The sequence below is a fragment of the Asterias rubens genome, chromosome 4 (assembly GCF_902459465.1).
Source record: "Asterias rubens chromosome 4, eAstRub1.3, whole genome shotgun sequence".
NCBI lineage: Eukaryota > Metazoa > Echinodermata > Asteroidea > Forcipulatida > Asteriidae > Asterias > Asterias rubens.
In genome coordinates, this window is record NC_047065.1 from 21,314,667 (window position 1) to 21,340,602 (window position 25,936).

Consider the following 25,936-nt stretch of genomic DNA (forward strand, 5'->3'; position numbering starts at 1 on the left):
CACAATTACTAATTATTATTTCATAAAGGACAGGTTTTTATGGTGATGGTTTGTCCTGTTAATGATTATTGGCACTCAACAACAAACAGCAAACCTTGGATGGAAGGTTGCATCTATAGACGATGCAAGTCCACAGGGTATGTTCTCGCAGGTTTGGCTGTGTCAGAACTTGTGGTAACGACCAATGGCTAAGGCTTTAATCCCGTGTCAACGAGCGTTATTTCCTAAGCAACAGCCGTATCGAAAGCCACAGCCGAAGGTGTTACTTATACCCTTTCTCCATGTTCTCCTTAAACTGACCTAAGGCACCTGCAAGAATTGCTGTTGTGCCCTGGGCAAGGTTTCAATACAAATTTGTATTTTCCTCATAGAAGTGCCCCCCTTACCAGAAGTAAATTGTTGCGGCCCTTCAAGAGCGAATTCAAGGCCTGTATGTCACTGTCTTGAACTTGCGATATGTTGTCAAATAGTTCAGTATACATTAACTTAAGGACTTTTACCCAGAAGGCTACCTAATATACCCCCCCCCCACACCCACACTGCTTCACATAAAAACTCACAAAGGTGTGCTTTCAGATGCTTGATTTCAAGACCTAAAAATCTAATTCTGAAGTCTCAAAATCATATTCAAATACTTTTGGAAAATTACTTCTTACTAGAAAACTACATTACTTCAGAGGGAGCCGTTTCTCACAATGTTTTATACTATCAACAGCTCTCCATTGTACGTTGTTATGCTAACAGTGATTACCAACAGTGTCCAGTGCCTTTAAATAGACCGACTACCCAATCTGAGACAGGTGGTGAAAAATCTCTAACTTATATTTTAAACCAGAAAATTGCAAGTACTTGCATTCTAATGCAAATTGATGCAAACACACTACTGGCAATCTACTACACAAAGTTATGAATTCATATAGGCCCTATCAGAAAGAGAACAAGAAAAAAAAACTTGGGTTGACACAAAGGATTAGTTTATGGTAGCCTGGACCCAATTTCATAGAGTTGCTTAAGCAGCAATTTTAAGGATAAAACTTTTTCCCGACGAGCTGTTTATCAATTCAAGTATGCAAACAAGCTTCACTTTGACGCTCATTTTCACAGAGTGCAGCAGTATTTATCTGAGTGAAGTTCCCCGCTAATTTCATGTTAATTGGTCTAATATGCCTTAATACCATAGCCATGAAGGTGAAATATTAATTCAAATTACCCTATTAAGAGGTTGCTCATCCATCTTCGGCAACAAAAATTGTCATAAAAAATGGTTAATATGACAATTAGGACCGGCGGTACAAAGCAGTTTGCGCATAACACTTGGTGATTATGAGGCCTCACTCATTCTTCCAGCAAGAATTAAGGTGAGTCAAAACTGTCTTAATTATGCAAAGGTACTCATTTATCCGAGGTCACATTGACTAATCCTGTACCAACAGCTCCGGCAAATTTGACAATTTTAGCATAATACCTCGTACATGGAGTCAATAAAACACAATTATAGACAGCGTTATGACCACCTTCATGGTAAGGACATCTCTCCTGGCATGGCAGGAAATCACACAAGAAAAACCTTGATATTCACAGTATTGAAGTAAGCTTGACTCGTGATATTTTGTAAAGAAGCGTTGCCATACAACAACAAAGACGCGTATATTTTCTCTGAAAAAACAAAAACAAGATACACGTTCTCCCTTTAGGTATTCCTATTGTCAATCTCCTTAGTGCCCATTTTGTAGTATTTGTGCTAATTTAGTCGCAGCAATATTGAAAAAGCAACACCAATGATGGACACTGGTCTGACATATGATTAATTAGAGAGGCGCACATTTCTCAGAGGTCCATTTCTTTACAATGTACGATCCCAGCAATACTGCTGCGCGCCATAAGACGAGGGTTTCTCTTGAGGAAGAATCCGGTCGTGGCGTGTACTCTACAATGAATGATGGCCAGATTGTATTTCTCCCGTTACCTCCAAAGGGATATAAAATATCAAGCTAACAATTCCGGAGAAGAAGCTTGGATGCCTTGTACAAATTAAACACCTGTATCAGATTAAAGATGAATGTATGTCTCTGGTATAATTTACAAGAAAAACACAAGCGCCACAAATGAAAGAACTTCTTATTGATGCTTTCCAGGAAGATTCAGCGGTTTTTAGGTGGATTTGCCGATGTTGGAATTGGCAAACAAAGAGAACGTCTACTTTTCATTTCAAAAGACAGAGGCATACTGAGTAATTCAAATTCAAACAAATACGGGTAGACACAATCAAAGCAGTCACTTGTTGTCACCTCATAAAATAAACAAGAGCATGGCCACTGCTGCTGTCAAACAGACTGTGCATGTCTCTCGTGTACTAAAACTTCTGGGACCCAAGTTGGTCCCATCCAAATTGAGTTTTAAATGTGTGCGATTCTGTTTCTTCAAACACTTTAGTCTAAAGTAGTTTATTGCTATAAAACATTATCAATGGGACAGTAAAAGGTTAAATGCTAACAAGTTTTATTATTACTTTAGAAACATTAACATTGTTTTTATACAAATTTTTATGGGTATTTTCAAGAATTTTGTAAAAAAAAAAAAAAAAAAATGAATAAAAATAGTCTTAGTTCGACTTGTTTTCTAGTTTTCAATGATGCAAGACTTGCACAGTCATCAGAAGTTTAAGTGCCACATGAAGGCCAGTGAGCAGCAAGTCAGCCGAGGAGCAAAGCTGATTACAACAACCTTAACAAACAGTCTTGTTCATTGGACAGAAGTTCTTAATGCGGTTTTAAACACCAGCCCAGCCCAACCTATCAGGGCACTTAATGCATGGCCTCTAATATATCATAGCTGGTTTGTCCTTGTAGCGTGTCATGGCTAAGCTGTTAAGAGCAAAGTACTCCAGCTTGCTGGTGTTTCTGATCAGAAGAGTGTGGGTTCAAGTCCCAGTCATGACACCAAGTGTCCTTGAGTAAGATAATTTACTATAATTGATTTGTCCTTCGGATGGGACATTTAGCTGTAGGTCTCCTGTACTTGCATAAGGAGTGCAGGTAAAAGAACCAAAAGCACTTTTCGTAGTAGGGTGAACAGCAGTGTTTAGGTTGGCATAGCAAGCACACTTGTTTCCAGGTTTCCTCATTTTTATAAAATGCATGTTGGAAAGATGTTTTAAAAGTAGAATACAATGATCCACACAAGTTTGCCTCAAAATTGCGTGGTTTTCCTTTTACTGTGCGAACTAACATGATCGGCCATTTATGGTAGTCAAAAAATAAATGGCCGACCGTGTTAGTCGACGAGGTAAAAGGAAAACCGTGCAATTTCGAGGCATGTTTGTGTGGATCATTGTATTCTACTTTTACATCATCCAACCCGTATGCATTTTATAAAAAACATAGCGGTTACAAACGCTTTTCAAAGACCAACTCGACCGATCCAAGGGAACGTGTTCCTTTAAGCTCATTGATGAGACATCCTTGGTTTCATTACCAGAAAAATGACAACGATATAATAATAGCGCTGAAGTCCTAGAACACGGTGAAGACTTCGCAAAAGAAACAACAACACTTCATGAGGAGAAGGGGTTTACCCTTGTACTTCCTCCATAACAAGCCTTCCCCTCCTTTGGTTTTTTTTAAGACATTCCTCAATAATATTTACTTACCAAACAGTGGGGTTGACATACAAGTTTCTGGAGGGATACTTTCGTTGACTTGCTCGAGAGAAAAGGAAAAAGGACAAGCACCAGACTTGATTTTTCGATGTTCCTGACTTCCTAAAATGAACAGGATGCTCAGTCCATGTACTCGGATCTGAAGATAAGATATCATAGATAATTAGAGGAGAGAAGAGAAAATACAAGACCTGCAGCCGATTTCACGAAACGCTAAGATTAATCCTATATCAAGTTAGGACGAGTAACTCGTCTAGATGTCTACAACAAAAACCACATTAGGAAAACTTTGGAAACAGACAATGCTCCTACTGGCTGTCATTTAAATTCAACGGCTCCGACACCTGACAAATGTCATAGACCAATAAAAAAAAATCATGACATCGTTTTCAGAATTTCTTTGTGAAATGGTTTGGTTTCAGAAATTCTTTGTGGGTCAGGTAAAGGAACCGATAATGGGATTCTCTACGATAGTTCGGATCCGTTTGATTTCTTGATCATCAGTCGCCCACACTGTACTCTATGAGTACATTCCTGTGGTTAAGCAGGCTGTTAAGCGACAACTTGTGCTGACACAACCAATTAATATTTATCGTGGATGATATAAAACAGCGTCGCCGAAGCTTACATGGTTGACCATGTAAATATACGCATTTACTTGAATTTAATGACTTGACTGAAATTAAATTATTGTCAGCTGACATTTGATGATTAACTAAAAACAATCATTTGTTTTGAACTAATGAATTATTAGTATTTTCTATTTTCATATGTGTGGTAATGAGAAACTAGCAAAAAACTTTTTCTCAGTTTTAAGTTTATAAACAAAATAGATTTTCTGATTCCAGTGAAAATACTTCAGATAGCTTCCAATGACTTCCAAACAGTTTATGCCGTCACGATTTTTCATTATTTGTTTTATTTTTTTTTATTTATCGCACAAACCCCTACATTCAGCATGTACTTTGTTCATGCAGTGAGTGCAATGTTGTTTGCATTAGCCACAGAATTTTCAATAAAAGAAATAATAGTTTGCTTGTCAAGTTGATCAACAAGATTATTCATCATTATCAAATGGTCCAGACCAGAACAGCACTATATATGTAAATATTTCCTTTTGAAAGCGTGAATTCAGTGTGTACAACTGCATGGCTTTTTTTTTATGGTAACGAAAAACAAAGACCCAAAGCCCCTCCGCATTTCTCTTGTAAAGACTTCTGAACAGACATAAATTTAGTTTGTAAATTTGTTTTACTTTATTAAAATATCAAAATACATTTGAAACAATCCTCAATACACATAAAAAGCAAGAAGATACAAAACAAATTCCTAGAATGAGTCAAACAGACTGTCCAGGTTCACCTTGCAGAATACATTGTTATGAAAAACTACAAAGACCTAAAACTTGAACAACAGAAACCAAAGGCTCCCGAGCAAAACCACCCAAGTTCAACCAACGTACAAAAACATAAAAACCTGTCCTCAAAACAACACGCAAGCCCACCATCATTTAAAAAAAAAATATAAAAAAAAATAAAAAAAACACACAATCACAACGAGCAAAGCCCAACAAAGCAAGTGTGAGCCGTACTAATTATGCACAGTTGGTTTTTTGTTATATTTGTTGGGTTTACTGAAGATGAAATGAGTCCAAACTCCAGTGAGTACGGGTTCTGATCCTTGTCCATTACCGGTCACTAGGGACCACACAAGTCAACACCTCCTATGAAGTCCTTCCTATTGATTACTATCATTTATTCATACGGCAGAGCTAGGGCATCGATTTAACATGTTGAAACAAAAAGCTTAGAACGTGTCAGTGGCGATCATTGTGCCACGACTGTCAAGTGCACCACTGGTGATTGGACAGAGCATAAGAGAGAGAGAGAGAAACAAAAATGAGGAAAAAAAAGAAAGCCTGCAAATTAATTCCCCTTGGACAAACATGAATAAGTCAATACTGACAAAAACGAAGGAATTCATTAGCAGTCGAAGCTCCATCGATCGGTGCTTTAATCAGAGCTACAAATGAACAAAGGACCACCTCTACGACAGACGACGACGACTGCTTCCATGCAGACAGCACAGTACATGTCAACATCCAGTCGCTGTTATCTTAACATAAAAATGCCTACACGGTTTCAGCAGATTGAATCCGAATTAAGGAAAAAACTCAAGATCCAAATAAGTCTTAATGCACGCTGAAGAATTGATGGGGGATATTATTCCTACAAAAAGTCAGATACAGAGATATAACGAGAAAGAGAGAGCAATTTTACCACAATTACAGCTCCCAATCGCTTGTCCTTGCAAAAACAATCCCAAAGTCATTTTCCCTCAAACTGCCGAGTTTAAGACAAGAAAAGAAAGTGGCCCTCCAATACAATATCAACAAGAAGTAAAAAGGTGGGGGAATTTCATTTTATTACCTCCTCTTAATTAACTGGAAAATCAATATCTTTCAGCAAATCTCAGACGGGGGGATGAAGCTCTGCCTATGAACAATTTACAGTCTAATTCACTTGCCCCACGCCGATCACATTGCACATGACTTGCTTGTCTCATTTCGCCAGCGACTTTTCCATCTCTTTTACTGCGTTTTATTTCTCGTTCTATTGGTTCATTCTGCCGTGCACTAGCCTTAATAGGGACAGGTGTTTGTGGGGCTAATCAGCAAAGGCCTACTTGCATAATCATGCCACTCCTCTATCTCTATTCTTCTAAGAATATACCACAGCTATTTGCAGATGGCTGTAGTTTGCTTTGTGCTGTGGGTCTTTCTTAATGTTTGGTGATGTTTCATTTCCAGACATTTTATTTTGAATGTCAATATTTCATCTTAATATTAACTGAATGGAAAAGGATACAAAATATATTCACGTTGTAATTTTTTTGAGAGTGAACTCCTATTAAAGTGAAAATCAAAGATTATTTTAGGTTTCGTTTTTTTTTTTTTTTTTTTTTTAAGAAAATTGGTGATACATGATTTTATTTCGCTACTGTTCATTATACAGCTCACATGCACACTATACTGACCAAATAGTGTTGTTTCTCCAACATATTTACAAACAAGTGTACATTCTATTTTAGTTGTAATTTGTTCTCCTAGTAAACTAGTAAATTAGACCTTGTCTTGGGAGGCGTAATGACTGTGCGATGAGCCAGATGGGTTTTCTTTTCAAGGCTTCCATTTTAATAACTTCTAATGTAGATTGCGTTATGCAAAGCGCAGACATGATTTCTCAGACACACAACCACACATTCGCATAAAAAGAAATCACCATCATTTGACAAACTGTGGAGCACCTCACGGCCAAGTGCGTCTTAGATTAATCAAAGAGACTTGGGTTTACCCTCCCCCCTGCTGTGGCTGACGACTTGGACACGACAACTAAGAGTCCTTGAATTTCACTGTGAAATACTTGGCATTATCGTCAGCGTCACGTACTGGGGTATTTACCTCAATACAGTGGGGAATAGTTTCAAATAAACTCCTTTTTTCTTTAGAAATCTTAGTCAAAGTTACCGCCAGTTTCAAATGTTCAAATCATTTGCCTCCAAGTGTATACTGTTGATGAATTGTAATATCAGATGTTCATAGTGCGCAAACCAACTTAACCTCAATTTACAACGAATGCACTGACAGTTGTGGAGAGAAACAATTTATATAAATAATATCCTTTGGGGATTTTCTGTCCATGAACAAGAGGGGGTACCTGACTTGGGAAATCAGGTAAGTTCATGGACAGGAATTTCCCACAGAAAATTTGAATAACAATCGTTTGCTGTTATCTTGAAAATGTTACGATAGAATTAGCTACACCGTGGTTGTATACGATTCATAAACTAAAAACAAAATAGAATCTATTGACATTTTATCGAGGATACAGGTCAACTACAATGTCACAGATGGGTTGAGAAGAAATGACACGACGGCAGTAATGAGGGTGGGGTGTGTCGGGATTTATACAAAGAGCTCAAATCAATTAAGGTTTTTAAAGTCTTTTTTTAATTAGTACGTAAAGTTCATTCTTCTCTGCCATAATAAAAATGAAACCTGACACCATGGCGATAACAAAAATCTCACTGTCCAGTTGATAGATTACACAAATCTTATTTCAATGAAACACAAACTGATAAGCTGAATAGCGGTAGCACCATTAAAGCAGACAACTGTGTCAAGCATGGAATGATCAATCTTTTCATCGGTGACAGTATAATTTATACACACACATTAGTTATGACTAACTTATCAGATCATAACACAAGAGCCCTACAATATGAATAATATCCTATCATTTTTCTCTGCACTTCCCTTTTAAAAAAAATTTCCCTTTGATAATTCCAGAGTGACATATGGTGTTGCGCCTTTCAGGACAGCTCGTTAGCAACCCACAGAAGAGAGAGAGGCTACTGTTGGATAAACCTGTGGGCTTATGCTTCTATGCAAATGACTTCTTTGTCGAGGCTCAATCGGAGTAGGGAAGGCCGTGACAATGGCCAAAAGAAGAGAAGAAAAAAAAAACGTCCCGTTTTTATATCAAGTCATAATGTTTGCCTATCCTTTAACCATACCAGAGCCTGGGGCTAGATCAGCCTCCTGAACGTAAAGTCCAGCTAAACTGATGGCACACATGTGACCCCCATTCAATGTGAGGTTTGTACAACGACATGGCGAAATAATGACCAAGACAATGAAGTAGCTCTTTCTCTTTCGCTCTCCGAATCAACGATTGAAGGGTGGGGTAGAGAGGGAAGATGAAGCGATTAATCTTGAGTCATGCAAAGGGACACACTCCTGCCATCTTGGACGCCCCACCAGCACACTTGGTTTAATGGGTTTCATTATGCCAGCGCCAGTGATCATGTCCTGAGACATTCAGACCACTGGTTATATTGTTCCTGGCCACTGGACGAGGGGGGTTAGACGAGTTGGGGGGGGGGGGGTGGAGAACTGGGGCAACTTAAGAGCCAACAGATGCATAGGAAACCCTTTGTCTACCAATTTCCGTCACCCCTTTTAAAAACGGTGTAAGAAAAGTGAACAACAATTATGGTCCGGCAGGAAAGACCCTGCCAATTATTTAAGCGGTGGTTATAATTGAATTTCGCTGAAATCAACAAGATCTGTTAGAAATATTGGATATTAAATATTATATACTAATTTATTGTGGCATTAACAAATTAAATTTTTAAATTTTGAAAATGTTTATTTACATGGAATCTGCCATGGTCATCTAAGCCATGTCTCTATGTTCATTGTTTTTCAATACTGTTTAAAAAGTGGTTTAAAATCTTAATTACCTGTGATTTTGTTCCTCTTTTTGTCTAGTATGGATGGGTTAACAACGATTATTATTATATATATTTTTTTAAATCACCTAAACAAATTATTATCAAAAAAATGTTTTTTTTTATGTACAATGATAAAAAGGGAAAAAACAATTTATTTTATGAACTTGACAGTTGTGCATCATTAATAATCCTGTGATTTTTTCCTTTCTTATTTAGGGGTGGGTGACTCAACTACATAATGCTACACCCATATACATTTACAAGCATTTTGGTTAGGCACACAGGCATCATCAAAGACAGAATGTAACATCAACAAATCTTTGCATAATCTTCATCAGGGTTGAGCTTGCATCCCCCCTTCCCGGAATAGAAACTAAAGCATTTGTGAACTCAGTGGGGACAGAGCTTTTCATCATTTGAGAGTAGCATATGAACCACTAAAGATTGTGGATGGACATAACAAACTATACACATCAGAAAGCCCAAGCTCATAGGGCTGCTTAAAGCACAAATAATAGCTAAGCACAAGAAAATTATGCTTACAAGAATAAGATAACCAGTCAAATATTTAACATGTATCATTTGTAAATGGTGTCCTACTCAGTTTTGCTTAGCAGCTCTATGAAATCGGGCCAGCCATACCATACTATGGGAGTAATCATATTTGCTCATTCATGAAAAAAAAAAATCTGGGTTTGAATTTTGCTTTTGTTTCCATTCCCCTTCAGAGTCCTGCTGAACTCGGTTTGTTAATTCCGATCTAGGTTAGCCTTTTTCGAACAGTCTTTCCCCGGGTGGGGAGCCTTTAACCAATAGTGCATGGAACATTATGGAGGTCCAACATTACTGAGTAGGACATTGAGTGATTGTTTGTTATTTCAAAAAATTCCGAACCAGAAACCTTTTAAAGCAAGTTGAAAAGTTAAGCCAGGCTTATTTTGTTTCCCCCAAAAACGAACACCCGAAGAAAAAAAGTGAAGAAAAAAAAGGAGGACAAAAATGCTCAATTCAATTACAGCATGTACCCATTTTGATTAAATTCCGTGCCCTGCATTGGCAGAATGTGCCTCATTTTTCTCTTTTGAAGTAAAGAAATTTAATGAAATAAAAAATTGAAAACTAACAATGCTTACTTCTTAATGTGAAGATTTATTTTCATAGAGGTGTGAGACAGGAGAGATGTACTTGAAATAAATTATTGATTACCTTGTGTCGTATTACCAAAGTATCGGATGTTTCAAATGCCACACATCTATAATTCTACACCAGCTAGATAAGATACAGCCAGTGCCGCCCAAAACTGCAGCCATTCCTAACTATTTTTGTTCACAACTAAAATAATAATACATTTATATGAACGACTTGAAGCAGTGTATATTTTGGTTTTTAATGTTGAGTCATTAATACAGCCAGTTGTAACTATTTTTATCAGAAGGAAAGCCCACTTTTAAACAGGGTACCCTCATTTAACATAGACATAAACAAAAGTGAAATCATTGAAATAATGTTTGTGTTTTTTTCCCCCAGTTTTCTACCATTTTTTTGATACAATATATTTGATTTTATGGGGTTTTTTTTGCAGGCTATATTAGCCTGTGAGAGGGAGTGTGTTGTGCACTGCTCTAATTACCAATTGTAAATTAACATTTCAAGATTCAAACCTAAAAAATAACTAAGATTAAAGCCTGGAATTTCATCTTTGAAAGGGCAAGGCCATTTTCATTTTGCAAAGGGCACTTCCATTGGAAAATCTAAAAGTAATTGGGAAACTTTTAAAGGGGCACCAAGGCCAAGACCAGGGGCAACGTAGGCCATTGCCTCTTTGCAATGGATGTTTTCGAAGGTACAGTCCCTCTGTGGCCACGCAAAATATAAAAAATAAAATGGTACATCAGAGTTTGAAATTGACACCCGACCACCACCCCCTGAGGCCAGTGATTAAAGAGTCGGTCAGCTAAACTCAGAACTGGGCAAGTCCGACGGGATTGCATTTTGTCAAATCCATATTTTTATTTTATGTTCAAATGTTGACAAGTATCTGTCAAAACTATTTGGTTTTGAAGTTTACTTACATAGGAGACAAATTTTTATTCAATGCTCAAGAACTTAAAAACATTCAAGCAAAAAGATATCAATGTAATTTTGCTATGGTGACTATCTTTACGCCATGTTGTTATTTACGTGCATAATCAGTGTGAACAGGAAATACAATAAAGTAAAACACTGTTGTAAAAATAGTTGTAAAAAAATATTTTATATAAGTAACTGAAACCACCCAACATACATATGTACAAAGGAAACCACTGTGCATCCGTCATAATAAGCAGGTTGGGTTTTGTTTTCTTTCAAATAATAAAAAAAAACATATTTTTAACTGAAACCACTCAAAGTGTTTTAGCATGTAAATGACCACCCATGCTTGTACCAAACAATAATTTGAGTTTGTTTATTTTATCTTTTTATTTATTCATTTCCATAAAAAGAAAATAGCTTGAAAAAATATAACTGCCTTTTCGATCCAGTTTTTTAAAATGGAACATTTTAAATTCTAATAAACTTTAATTAATTCCAGTATAAAAGTGTGTATGTCTCAGCTAGTTTCAGGTACTTGAACAAAGTTACAACCATTTGAAATACTACAAGCGTGACGGTAGATAAAGCTACACTTTATAGTGCGTCCAGTCATGTTTTCTATCTTAACAATATTGCGCACACCCTCAAACAGGGGCCAATCTCATAAAGCTGTTAGCAGAAAACACTGTTTGACAAATTTCTTTGTGAGAATTGAGTGAGGCACCAGTCAAAAACAAAATGGAATTTCGGCTCGTATCCCGTTTCTGATAAGAAATACTTTTCTGTGCTAAGCAAGTTTTGTTGCGCTTACAGGCTTTATGAAATTGGGCCTAGGTTGGAAGTTACATTCCAAAGAAGGAGAAGATGTGCTAGCAGCAAATGGTGAAAGTACCGGTCATAGTTTAAAGCCGCTGGACACTTGCCCAAGGCCCACACTTTGTGAATCACAACATCTTTATAAAATAACAAACCTGTGAAAATTTAGGCTCAATCGGTCATCGGAGTCGGGAAAAAATAACGGGAAAACCCAACCTTGTTTCTGCACGTTTCGCCGTGTCATGACATGTGTTTAAAAAAATCTGTAATTCTTGATATCGAGAATTTATATTGATTTAATGTTATCTCAAAAAATAAAGCATTTCATGGAATAATATTTCGTGAAAAGCTCTTCACCATTACCTTCTGTAAACCCTGTAAGTTATTTGTAAATCTGTGAACTTTTTTTTTTTCTGTACCGAAAGTGTCCAATGGATTTAAAGGTACTAAACTTGATTGGTGCACATTTGGTGTTAAATTAAGTCTGGAAGCTTACCGACCATGACGATCAGACAACAACACATTTTATTCTGGAAAAAAAATTTACCCTCTGGAATGAAGTCATACTCAGGAACTGTGTCTGTAAACCAATTTTTTTTTAATGCAATAATAGCCGTTTTCGGTTGTTACAACCCAAATTAAGGACATTGTGTTTACCTGCTGAAAAATGTGCATTGATTCAAACTATTTTCTCCTGACGCATAGCAGATTAAGCCAAAATTTTCAGGTTTGTTAATTCATGTAAATTGTTCGATCTCACAAAACATGAAAACTGTCTGTGGACTGCAACTATTTTGTCAGCACTACTCATCCTGAATAAATAATTGCAGAAACCATAGATTTTGTCTTCAATTCCTAGTCACCTAATTTAGTCTTCAAGTACATTTACTTCATTTTTTTTTTTTTTTCCCCCGTAGCTGTAAGCATTCATTGGTGTCACAAACAGAGAGTATGAAAAATAAACATATCACAAAAAATTGGATATCTGACTTTTTTAATGTAGCTCATACAGTGTTTTTGTGTACCCTGAATGCACCTGCCATTACTTCAACCTGCGACACAGACCCCTTCGTTTCATAAGATTGATTAATTTATGGACTAGATTTTTTTCTTCACTCACAGACGGATGACCTGGACTACCCGGTCATGTATTTTTTGTGCATGTGAGGACGACAAAATGATTTACTTCCATTCGTTAATGAAGATCAGACTGAATTTAGAGAAGATTTTTCTGAAAACTGTTAATGCAGCCTACTATGAATACTTAATGGAGAGGAAAATATAATAGGATTAAAGTGAAATAGTATATTTTCGGGAACAAATTTCTCAAACCTAATGAAGACTATCTTCATTAATTTTCAAACACCACACATATAATTCTAAGCCTACAAAACAATGTTTTAAGTGAAATCACATAATTTGGGGGAAAATCTCTCATATTTATTGAATAACAAATTCATACTACTCACAAAATGTTCTTAGCATAAACCAATGTTTTAGTATTTTTCGAATGAATAACGTGATTTAATTGAAACATTTTGGTCGTTATTTTTATAAAAGAAACAGGGTGATATCTGTAAGTTCATTTCCGCACAGAATTGAATTTTTGCTGGAACATCAAGTAATATATTCACATTCATGAACTCAAACAGCTGTCTTCAATTTCAGCCATAAAAAAAAATTAACAATGCTTTGCTCTAATTTCTTTTTTAATCATCCCTGTATGGCTTTTAAAGATGCATTGTATTAAATTACTGTAGGAAAGTGAATCTTGTGTCTTCTGTAACACAAGACACTTTGGGGGGAAAAGATGGTTGTGTCTATTTATACGAGCGTCTTTAGAAGTTCATTATGGAATATTTTCATGTGCCGTTTAGTAGCATGTGATGCATGTTGGTAGTGGGCTTCTTCCTGGGGTTCGATTGTCTGGTTTTTGTTTGGGGGGGGGGGTATGCTTCTTTTAAGTTCAATTTATTATTACATCCAAATGGTTTAAAAGAAAGTATTGAGCGAGTGAGGTGTTTGAAAACTAAAACGCTGTCTGCTAACTATGCCAAATCGAAGATTTAATATATTTTAGAATGTTATTCAGAAATTGGTAACAATTCTCAATACATTAAAAGCACATCACTCCTTAGAACCAGATTCTCAGAGCTGTTAAAACACAAACAGTAGCTAAGCACAACAAAATAAGGATTAACAAAATAAAGTTACCAGTCAAGTGCCATGTCACATCATAGACTCTATGGTCACATAATATAGGCCTACACAATATATGGTGTGACTGGTACTTTGCACATTTTTGCAACGCAATTCTTTTCTTAATGAAATCAGTACCAGGTTTTAACCAAAAAGTTTCCATATGACTTTTGTTGTATTGTCAGAGGAATTGGACATCCTTTTAGTTGTTTAATTTATAGCAGATTCCAACTCTCTCTAATTGCAATGCTGGCTAAAAGCCTACTCCAGACATTTCCCACACACAGAACTTGACCGTCCACCAATGTTTTTTTGAAACATGATGGCTTTAATGCATATTTTGAGGGTGTTTTTTTAAGCTCTTTTTTTTTTTTAGATGCCAATTGTTTCTTGCATTCTGTGTATGCTTAGCTGGAGGGTGGGAAATTATGCCGAACGGGACCAAACTGACCTTAGCAACAAGGCTGGCAGCCCTAACTGGTTCACTTGCCCCCAGCGTTCAGAGGCAAAATGTGATAATGCCTGCGCCGCTGCCGGCAAAACTCATCACAACCCAATACAAATTAACCATCTTTGCAAAAACAAATGAATTTGGGTTTGTGGACTAGCTGGGGTAGGAGAGTCTTCTTGCTCCCCGCGGACGCTGATGCTCTAATTTCATTTGGGGCGAGAATTCATTAGTTTTAGGCACTTAATCTAACCAACAGAGTCTTATGCATGTTCACTGAGGAGGGGGGAGTCTGCTCTACACACTAAATTAGTCTTTGCACTGCTATGGCCAGCATAGCTTATAATTTTTCAGCCAAATTGATTTAGGCCTTGTTTGGGGGATGTGCGCTTGTTCTTTTCCAGGGTGTGAGCAAGGCGGCAGGAGAAAATTGGTTTTAAATTCTGGCGTACTGTTGCTAATTGGAAATTTAAAGTCTCCCGTTCATTAGAAGAGATTCACCTACCCAAGAAAAAAAACAGCTTGCCTTTAAAACATCCTCGTTTCCTCTTTCTATAAACAGTCTCTGAGATTATTAATTCACATGGTGTTCTGATTTTGATGGGAAAGATAATAATAACTGCAGTTCGACTGATAAATAATACAAACACTGCGATATCTGAGACTACACAAATATTGATAAACCTCTTTAAATATCCCTTGATCAATGAAACACAAATCAGAGCAGGATGTATTTTGTTTGTGTACCACCCCAACAACAAAATCACCAAGACAGTGATCTCATTCTTCCAAAAGCATTGATGAGCGGAAAACTACAGGCTAATATTTTCTTTGTCAATTAAGCGTTTGACAGCACAGGAAACCCAGTTTAGAGGATCCTTCCAATCTGTGTTTCATGTTCATGAAATTAGTTCAAACATCCGTGACCATTGTGAATAGGAATCACAGGTATTTACAGCTACAAGTAGTACATGCCAATACAGCTATACACGAAACTCTTCCAGTGGGTTTTGATTTCAAGGGAATCCAGATTTAAAATTCCTCCACTTGACGAAGTAAAACAAAAAAATTGATTATAACAAAATTATGACTGGACCCAAAATTGATTGACTTCTTTGCAGAGGCACTTTATAAAATGTGTATTGATTACACAAATTTCCAGCTTTGGCCCAAGAATTAGTCTATGAAGACACTTATGATGCTAAATTACACTTTCTCTGATTGGTTTTTCCCGTGGCACATCCTTAACTGGTTAATGATCCAGATGGCAACTGAAAAACAAGGCACCGAAAGTTTGTACAGCAACGGAAATGCTTATGTGAAATCCTAGCCTGGCAAGTAACCTAGATTAAAATCATCAAAATACACAAGTAATGTTGATGAAATGTCCATCGATTCTTTTGATAAAAATACAACTCCTTAGGTTCTCCTTGTTTTGTAAGAACTTCACAGAAACCAAGACACCATAAATTTCACTTCATCCAAAGCCTGCAAGACCTCAAATAGATGTCTTTGGTATGAGCATCAGAAGGCTTATTTTCTGTGCTGTGGTTCAATCTTAAGGTATATAATTTTTTGTCTAGTTAGGGTTCCTTATCCGTTTCTTTGCGTATCTGCCAAAGAACAAGCTCTCTGTTGTGGTTCAGGCTTGGGGCAACATAGGCATTTGACCCCACACCCCGGCCCTGGTCGTGGTGCCCGTTGAAACTTTCCAGTGCAATGTTCATTTCCCTCGTAGAAGTGCCCTTTAAAAAAATAAAATAAAAACTGCATTGCCCTTACAACACTTTAACAGTGCATACACACGATCAGTGACATCATGGGTTTAATTTTTCCATTTTCACCCTTGGCCCAACACAACTTGATGGAGTTTAAATGCCAAGTTCAAAGTGTTTTACTGAAACTGATGTCACTCCAAACCTTGCTAGATAGATAGTAGTAATTACAGAAAAAAAAAGTGCTTAGCACTTCATACAATTACACTGATGTGTTTTACACTGATGGACTGGAGGTTGGTTTGGTTTGGTGCATAACCAAATGGCCAAGCTGTAGTGTAGGTTTTTTTTTTCAAAGGCCACCCAAGAAGTAGCTACTTAAGGATGGTCCTAAATTCCCAATGATTTAGCAACAATGCTAAATTGGTATGATTGGTCTTGCTGGTTACTCTACTGTTGCAGAGCTGAACAAATCTGATGATATTCAATCAAAAAAGCATTGAATTTGACCTTTTGACACAAACCCATTTGCTGTTTTATCTGGACTTGGTATCAAAAATCTTTTACACTATAATAATATAATAATAATAATATGAAACATTTATATAGCGCTCTACGGAGAACAGAGCGCTTTACATGAGACTTTGACAACAAAACAAAAGAAAAACAAACAAACTAGGATGGGTGGGGAAAAAGAAATGTCTTGAGGAGGCTTTTGAAATGTGAAGTTAGAGACTTTTATACTTTCTTCACTTTATTAGTGAGGACTCTATCTATTGATGAGTGCACTAGAAAACACAATTTGACCTTATTGTTCTCCTCTTTCAAGTAATTAGAAAACTGAAGTGTGTTAAACACGTTAAAAAAAAATTACATACTGTCAAAACGTGTTTTATTTTGTGTTGTATTCTTGCCTGTCAGAATTTCTAAAAACCTGATATACAACACAAATTTACTTATGACTTTATGATAACCAGAAAAACAGTGGCAAGACTTTAAAGGCGCTGGACACCTTTGGTATTGTTCTCACTCGGTGTATCTCAACAAATAACAAACCTGTGAAAATTTGAACTCAATTGGTCGTCGATGTTGTGAGAGATTAATGAAAGAAAAAACACCCTTGATGCACAAGTTGTGTGCTTTCAGATGCTTGAATTCATGACCTCTGCTGAGGTCTAGAATTTGATTCAAATATTTTGGTGAGAAATTACTTCTTTCTCAAAAACTGTGTTACACCATTTCTCACAATGTTTTATACAGCTCTCCATTACTTGTTACCTACCAAGTAAGTTCTTATTACCAACTGTGTCCAGTGCCTGTAAGAAATACCAGTATATTAAATCCCTTATATATTATCCCTTTCCCCTCTCTTTTTCTATAAATGGATATGTATTTGTTTGTACTTGTTTTATGCCTCTGAAGAAGGTCCGGATTGGATCGAAAGCTAAGGCCACCTACCCTATTCATTATAGTATATAAAACTGTAGTCACAATTCAGATTGAGACCAAGCTGTGGAGTGTGTCAGACATTTAGTTCTCCCAGTTATTGTACACATTACTTATGATGACAGTTTACTCTATTGACTCTGTTGGGAGGAAGTCCAGAGTACAGAGATTCAGGATATTCCATTTTATACAGGTCACCAAAGGTTAAGAGAAACTACCATTCACCAATGCATGAGTCTGTGCATACACATTGAACATCAGTCAGCCTTTTTAGGCAACTATATTCAAAAACAAACTCACTATCGCTACGACATTGAATAAAGTTACTACTTAAAAAACTCTGATTCTCCATTGATGATAAATGTAAGCACATCATCTTTGTTTCTGCTACTTTTACGGTGAGAAGACAGTTTTCACAAAATTTGGGCAGCTACCTAAGATAAACTCACTATCGTTACAACCTTTAAGTTACTTCTTGAAAAAAACTCAGTTTGCCTCTCCATTGTTAATAAATGTCATCTTAGTGTTTTCTCTCAATACTTTTACAATGAGCAGAAGGCACTGGACACAGTTGGTATAAAAACTTACTTGGTAACAAGTAACGCAATGGAGAGCTGTTGATGGTATTAACAAACTGTGAGAAATGGCTCCCTTTATGGTAACGTAGTTTTTGAGAAAGAAGTAATTTCTCAACAAAATATTTGAATAAATTCGAGACCTCAACTGAGGTCACGAATTCATTCGAGACCTCAACTGAGGTCTCGAATTCAAGCATCTGAAAGATTTTTTTGTGGTTTTTGTCGTGCAATGTACCTTAAAACACAGTTAATTAATTTCCATTTGATAATCTTACTTTGAAATCTTCCAAATAGTTTAAAATGAAAAGTTAATTATTTTATGTGCAGATGCATGAGCTAAAGTCATAGCACTGTTTTGCATATGGGTGGTTTTAAATGTTATATATAGGTTCCATTTCAAACATCCCAAATTCATTTCCTCAGACAAATTCTACATTTGAATGTTTCCAATTCCAACAACCCTACCGTTGCACAATAAGGCAAACACATTCCTCCTAATGCCATTCCCGACAAAAACAAGAAAAAAAGCCCAGATTAAAAACCAGCGTTTGAACGAGGAGCCTATATGTAATTAACAGATAAACTAACTCCATTTTCTCTCCCCCTCCTTTTTCCAGGTTAATCGCTTGTAGGGTTAAAGAACAGGAATGACTTGAGATACAGCTGGTCTTGTCAATTAGCTTTCTAAAAGTCAAGGTAAGAGCGTAAACTTGGTAATCCCTCAGTATGAGTGGCTGAGTGAGCAGACATATGTACAAGTAAGTGTTCCGAATGAAGTAGAGAAATACTCGGAGACCCACAATGCAATCAGCATCATGTCATCTTAATGGAATCTATTTACTAGAATTATGTAGCACATGTTTTTGTAGCGAGGGGGACATAATTGATAGCACATGACAGGGGAGAGGTTAATAATGCCCGAGTCTCCAACCTATAACAACTGCGATGTAAGCTTCGGCTAGCAGCGGGAGAAAGTCTTTCTCGTTTCTTATCAATATCATTTTTTTGTGAAGCTATTAGACTCGCTCATTTTTTTATATGATTAATAACGACAATGTCAAACTGTTCTAATTTTCTTTGGCCATATGTGTTCTTTCAAATACAGTGTTCGCTAACTTAATTGGTTTTGTTTATTCTGTGCCAGTTGGGCATTTGAGTTATGGAATGTAAGATCAAGTGCCCTTGTTTTTTTTTTTTAGGGTAAACAAAACCAATGTAATTATTCAGAGTACAAACCAGCAGACTATAGTAACGTACTTCCCACAGACACTATGTGTTTTTACATCGGGGGGGGGGGGGGGGGGTGAAAACATCATACAAGTTCCGGTTGGACTTTAAGGATAATCAAGAACAACGCTTGATCGGAAGAAAAGAAAAAAATGCAAAACGTGTTAATGCATTTGTTTGATTTTTTTTATCAAAGAAAAAACCCAAATGTCAGTCTTCGAGCAGAGCACATAGGGGGGGGGGGCCTTATAAACAACAAAATAATGGCGAAATCACCAAGCAGCAATTTCCTGTTTGAATTAATGATCACTACCAACTTGGTCTAAACACCACAATGTATGCAACCAACCTGGATGTGTAACTTTATTTCCTTGTTCAATTACCAACAAAAGCCAATAAAATCAAACTTTACAAATCACTTTACAAACTCATAATAAAGGTAAAGGTTTTACCATTTTGTCGAACCTCACAGAAAGTGTACAACACTGGTGTTGTCAAAGCCCAGTGTATGCTGTTTATGTTACCTTTATGAAATGACAAACCTGTGAACATTTAGGTTCATACATCAAAACCCTGTTTCACCAAAATATGACCACCAGTTCTACAAAATCTTTGCAGATTTCTTATTAAAGTTTTTTGTTTTATTAGAGGGTGGAAATGAATCTATTCTTGCTAACATCAATTACACAATTCCCCCTTAAATGTATATTGTCAAAATCCACAGGTTTTGGGTGCTGTTGGGGTCCAAAAGATTAGGGAAAATTCCAGGAAAATTGCAGGATTGCAGGATTGCTTGGTGACGGTTGTATTGTCATGGTGACGGTTGAGGCGAAACAAAGAGGCGAAACAACTTTTAGTTCAATTGTTAAATCAGTCAAGTTTGTGATTTTTTTCAGTCAAGACATACAAATACAACAAGCTTACTCATTTCAAACAAATTAGAACTCTACTGAAACAAAAAATGCTCTTTAAAGACAGTGGACACTATTGGTAATTGTCAAAGACTAGTCTTCACAGTTGGTGGACCTCAACATATGCATAAAATAACAAACCTGTGAAAATTTTAGCTCAATCGGTCGTCGAAGTTGCGAGATAATAATGAAAGAAAAAACACCCTCACTCTAACTAAAGTTGTGTGCTTTCTGATGCTTGATTTCGAGACCTCAAATTCTAAACTTGAGGTCTCGAAATCAAACTTGTGGAAAATTACTTCTTTCTCGAAAACTACGTCACTTCAGAGGGAGCTGTTTCTCACAATGTTTTATACTATCAACCTCTCCCCATTACTGGTAATCAAGAAAGGTTTTATGATGATAATTATTTTGAGTAGTCACCAATAGTGTCCACTGCCTTTAAAGTTTCCTTTAAATTATTGGACAAGTAGTAAAAAATAATATTCTCTGTAAATATGCGACAAATAAAAAAGGGGCTTTGAGTTGAATCACATGGACTTGTACTATTTTTATACCAGCAAATTAGGAGTGATTTGGGGTATTTTAAGTATGTGGTGCTTCTTCGTATACAGCTGCTTACTGTTTAACATGGTGGGAACAGTTGCTCTAAATGTGTAACATACGCCCTGCTTGCAATCTCATAATATTTTACAGATTGTATTAATTCAATATGACAGTGTCTACACATGGACTACCCCAAACATAACATATACAACTCATTTTGTTATCATACAGGAATGTGTAACATGAGTATCGTGCACCCATGCTAGGTAGCTATGGGCTCCCAGCATCTGTGGGGAGTGTAAAGAACGGGCTGCGGATGACACATGCCCTGATGCGAAGTGACAACCTTGATGGCCAGAGTGGGCTATTTACAGCGTTTCTCCAAAAAAAAAAAAATGATTTATAGGCTTACAACCCCCGAAACAATACAGGTAGTCCTGTAATTTTCCAACAAAGACCTTGTCAAACTCTTCAGGGAGTGTAGGTGGTAAATAAAACACTTCTTTCAAAAACAAAAACCACGTGTCCCTTTTTGAGCTTTAGATTTAAATTTTTAAACCCCTTTTAATTGCTGTATTTGAATCTATTCTTTTGAACATTGCATTTTACCCTGAACAGAACATATATTGCTAAATTTCCCTGTCTTAAATGTATATAAATGTAGTCAAACTGTTTGTACATTTCTGGCAGTCCCTTGTTTTTGTGTTTTTTCTTCTTCAAATGTTCACTAAGTATTTTCTATTGTAAAGCTTTTTAATAATAATGGTAGTATTTTTAACGATTGTAAATTATGTCGCAATTCAGCGGTATGCTGCGATGGCATTTTTAAATAAATAAACCATTCATAAACCATTCATAACATAACCAAAGCCTGTTGTTGTTTAGTCTAATTAGTTTAGTCATGTAACTTGGGTGCTAAAATAACAGGAAACTGCACAATTTTGTGCACAATTTTGTGCACAATTTTGTGCCCAATCCAGGGAAACAGTTACAAAACAAACAAAGCGTAATATTTCAGCTGCAAACCTTTTGATTTTAGTTTAGAAAATTTGTTGTTTATGGACCTTTTTCTAACAGTGGTTTTCTGCCCCGCCCCTTCCACACTGTTTTTATGATGTCTTTATTAATACCACAGTCCATTGATCAACTGCCAATTAGCTCTATTACATCGTTCACGCATTAATTTATTACGTGCGAGATGTAACATGAAAGTTTCCGTTGTTGCTCGTTTTGAACATGGATCATAAATTGACAGTCAGAATGAGTGAGGGCAATCTACTGGAGTGTGAATGATTCCAATTGCTAGTTTAGCATTTTTTTCAATATTTTTTTTAATAGAAAATGTGGGACAATGCAGCACACAATCAATTGTGCACTGATGATGACCTCATAAAACAAACAAGTTTAAAAGGCGTTTGGGCCACTTGAGGTAAAGCAACCTGAGCCAGTGTTTTTATGCTTTTTACCAGGTAATTATCTCCAACAAAGAACCAATTGGGATGAGACAATGTCTACATACAAAAAAATACATACCCGGTAAGTGAGCTCAAAAAAAATTAAAAATATCAAAAATAAAATAAAAAGATGAAATGAATTTTAACAGTAAAGGATTTTAAATGTCTGTATGAACAAAAAGAAAGAACATGGTTTAGAAATAGGTTAAGCCTTTTAAAGAAATTTGTCGCTTTCCTGGAGCATGCTAGCTTCAAAGGACCTTACGGATATGTTGGGAGTGTGTGGAATCTTATATAGGCCAATCAGATGTGTGACTATGTTGCAAGAAGAGTAAGCCCCTTGCATCACTGATGAATGAGAGGCTTTAGCAGTTAGTAAAGAATATTTCCTGCACATACGCATTTCCCCCCTACGAGCAGCGGGTTTCCAAACAGAAAAAAATAAGATGGGTCTACAGGACACTTCCCCTGGCAATTAGTACACAATCCAGGAAAGAATAACATGGGCTTGCACCTGGAGACGACCAGGGCTCAAATCTGTTGGTAAGTTGTTGAGGCTTCTTCCCTTCTGGACTACATGTAGAGACTTGGTTTGTGTCTCAGGGCATTGGAGGCCATCTGGATGGCTTCTCTTCACCACTGAGCTGCCAATGAACCCATGTCAACACACTGTTCCATCAACACTGGGCGCACCAGGGAATTGGGACAAATGAAAGAAACACTATGTAATTTCATGCAACATTGGCTAGATTACACTACAGTTCCCCTCTATCCTGGAAACCCTTTGGGGAATGCGACAGAATCCGCTGGCAGTTGCTACCATTTCCTGCTGCTTTTTCTTGCCTGCACTTTAACCGTCTTAACAATGAATTTTGGCACTGTAGAAATAACAGATATGCGTCAGCTGTTTGGTAAGGACCGATCACAGCGGTGAATCCTATATTTATCAAAAAGAACAAAGTAATGAAATATCACTTTGATTTTTTTTTCTTTCCCCTTTTTCTTCGTCTGGTATCTGCAACAGACGTTGGCAACATGTCACTCTTCTCGCTCGACTGAGTATAAGACTCATTAGGGTTTCTGACGTGGGCGCTGTCCCTCATTCCTCGCTCCCTCTTGATACTCGGAACCCAGTGGCATAGAAAATTAAATTTTGCCGATAAATCATCGGAAACCATGAGTTCTTGCCGTTGATGAGCAGAGCAATCAAAAAGTGTTGCCTATGAAAGTTTAATGAGTCATCGACTTCCAAAATATTTAAATATCACTTTTTGTTGGACAGTATCAAATCAACAAATTCACACCTCAGTTATGTTGAAATTGGGCGCAAGTTATTCCGAGAGAGTTACTGAATCTCTTAAACAAATCAGCAGATATGCTACATGTAAGCAATGACGCACTGAAGACAGGTCACCAAGGGTGAACGCAAAACGTTAAACTTTATGTCTGACTTGTTGTCTATGACAAATTTTTCTGGCTCAGTCAAATCAATACTTAATTGGGTTTTTTTAATTTCTGTATGATTGAGAAAAGCAAAATGTGCATTACAAGAGATACAACAGTACTATGATTATGAAGAACAAACTATGGCCAAATGAAACTTTGATCAAATGTGAAACTGGATAAATCTGTTCTATTTTTGAGGTGTGCTGTCTCTTGAGTCTTTTACAATACAGATAAATGTCCTTGAATTTTTGTTAAAATGCCTTGGATTTGAATGAAGTATGTCCTGCAGTTAAACCATCTTAGAGCTAGGCATTTATGACGGTAGCGCCTTCACTCAGTATACACCATTCATTCACCATTCATACGATTTCTGAAGTGCCTTTTTCTTATTCAGCCTAACATCATCAAAGGTAAGAGATTCTGGTAACACACTGTTGAAAACACAATGAATACGGGACCTCAATAATTCACCCTGGTTGTGTATATTTAGTAACTACACAATGCGCATACCAACTTTGACCTAGGCTACATACAGAGCGTGTAAAGTGAGCTTACAAAATAACTCACGTACACTGTGAATGGTATAAAATAAGTGCATAGCATGGTCAACCCAAGCTCTCCTCCATTGCATTTACTCAATGATGTATAGTTTCACCGTTAATTATGGTCAAACAGTCAGTAAACATACAAAGTATTTGTGATTTTAAGCTGAGCAGCAAAAGAATAGTGGAGAACACAACCCCCCAAAAGGTGTTCATTCAACCCCAACAAACATTTTGATTAGCATAGGACTTTGATCTTGTGCATTTCTTTGAAAGGTAGAAAAGTTTGCATACAACACTACAAGTACAACACTGGTCTCACAAGTACGTCGTAAATGATTGAATACAGCGTAATCCAAGTATAAGGATTTCCCATTCAATGTGATTCACTATCCCCAACACTCTTTAATCATTTACTTACATGTACATTCACCTGATGTAATTCTTACAGCATATCAAATTTTGATCACAACTTGGCATTCCTGTTCTTAACATAGGACTCAAGCTGGGCTCTTTATCTCTAGTCAATGGGCAGCTTCAGCAGTCCAGTGATTTAAAACCTCAGTAGAAATGCATGAAAGATTATGGGTCACTCGGTACATTCCCATAGAAGAAGGTTGGGGATGTTTATTTTTGCTATTATTCTGACAGAAAATAATAGGTCCTACTATACTACAACAACAAAACTAAGATAGATGTCATTGTTGAAGTCAAAAATACTTGAAAAATAACAATATTCAACAGTTTTTGTTAGAAATGTATAATGGTAGATTTTTCCCATTACTTCTAAAAAAGTGATAACCAAGCAATTACCTAACACTGTGCCGTGTGCGTTTAACCCACTTTTGCAATGTCTGAAATTTGTTGAAAAATTTTAAAATGAAATTTTAGATTTTCCAATGAAATAGTCACTGATGCTTCATTTCTCACATAAAAAGAGACCTTTCTTGTTAGTCCTTTCAACCATTGCAATTTTCAAAATCATGACTTAGACATTGTCTACCCGTTTTAAGTCTTGTTTTGAAAGTGTTGGTTTTCAAAATCATTGACACTGGACAGAGCCAAAGTTAGCAGCCTAACAAGCAGTTCAAAAAGGGTTTGCGAGTCACTCAAGATTTTGTATATTTTCCGAGACACATTGTTTTCTCTGTTTTAGTGGCAATAAATAGAGTCAAGTTTCAGTGATGTTTGATGCTCTGCATGGTGTGGATAAAACAAGTAACTATATCTGGCAGTACATTCATGTTTAAATCTTTTTGGGGGAGGAATGCTGAATCTGAAAGAGCAAGTGGTATGCAGCATTCTCCCTTATTGGTGGTCTGCTGACAAAAATGCCAGATAAAACACAGGGGGACCAGTAAAAATTCACCCCAACTGGTCTGGCTAGTTCAGTGTTGAAAAGCATCCATACTTTAAAGGCAGTGGACACTATTGGTAATTGTCAAAGACTAGCCTTCACAGTTTGTGTATCTCAACATTTGCATAAAATAACTAACCTGTGAAAATTTGAGCTCAATCGCTCATCAAAGTTGGGAGATAATAATGAAAGAAGAAAACACCCTAGTCACACAAAGTTGTGTGC

The 25,936-nt window shown here is 36.7% G+C and overlaps 1 long non-coding RNA gene across 1 annotated transcript in view; it reads right to left on the reverse strand.

The window, feature by feature from the left end:
* LOC117288790 overlaps window positions 1-25,936 on the reverse strand; it is a 50,202-nt gene that overhangs the window by 19,873 nt on the left and 4,393 nt on the right. The window contains exon 2 of the long non-coding RNA XR_004518910.1: window positions 3,650-3,797. This is a non-coding gene — a long non-coding RNA (uncharacterized LOC117288790). The remainder of the gene's footprint in view (window positions 1-3,649; window positions 3,798-25,936) is intronic.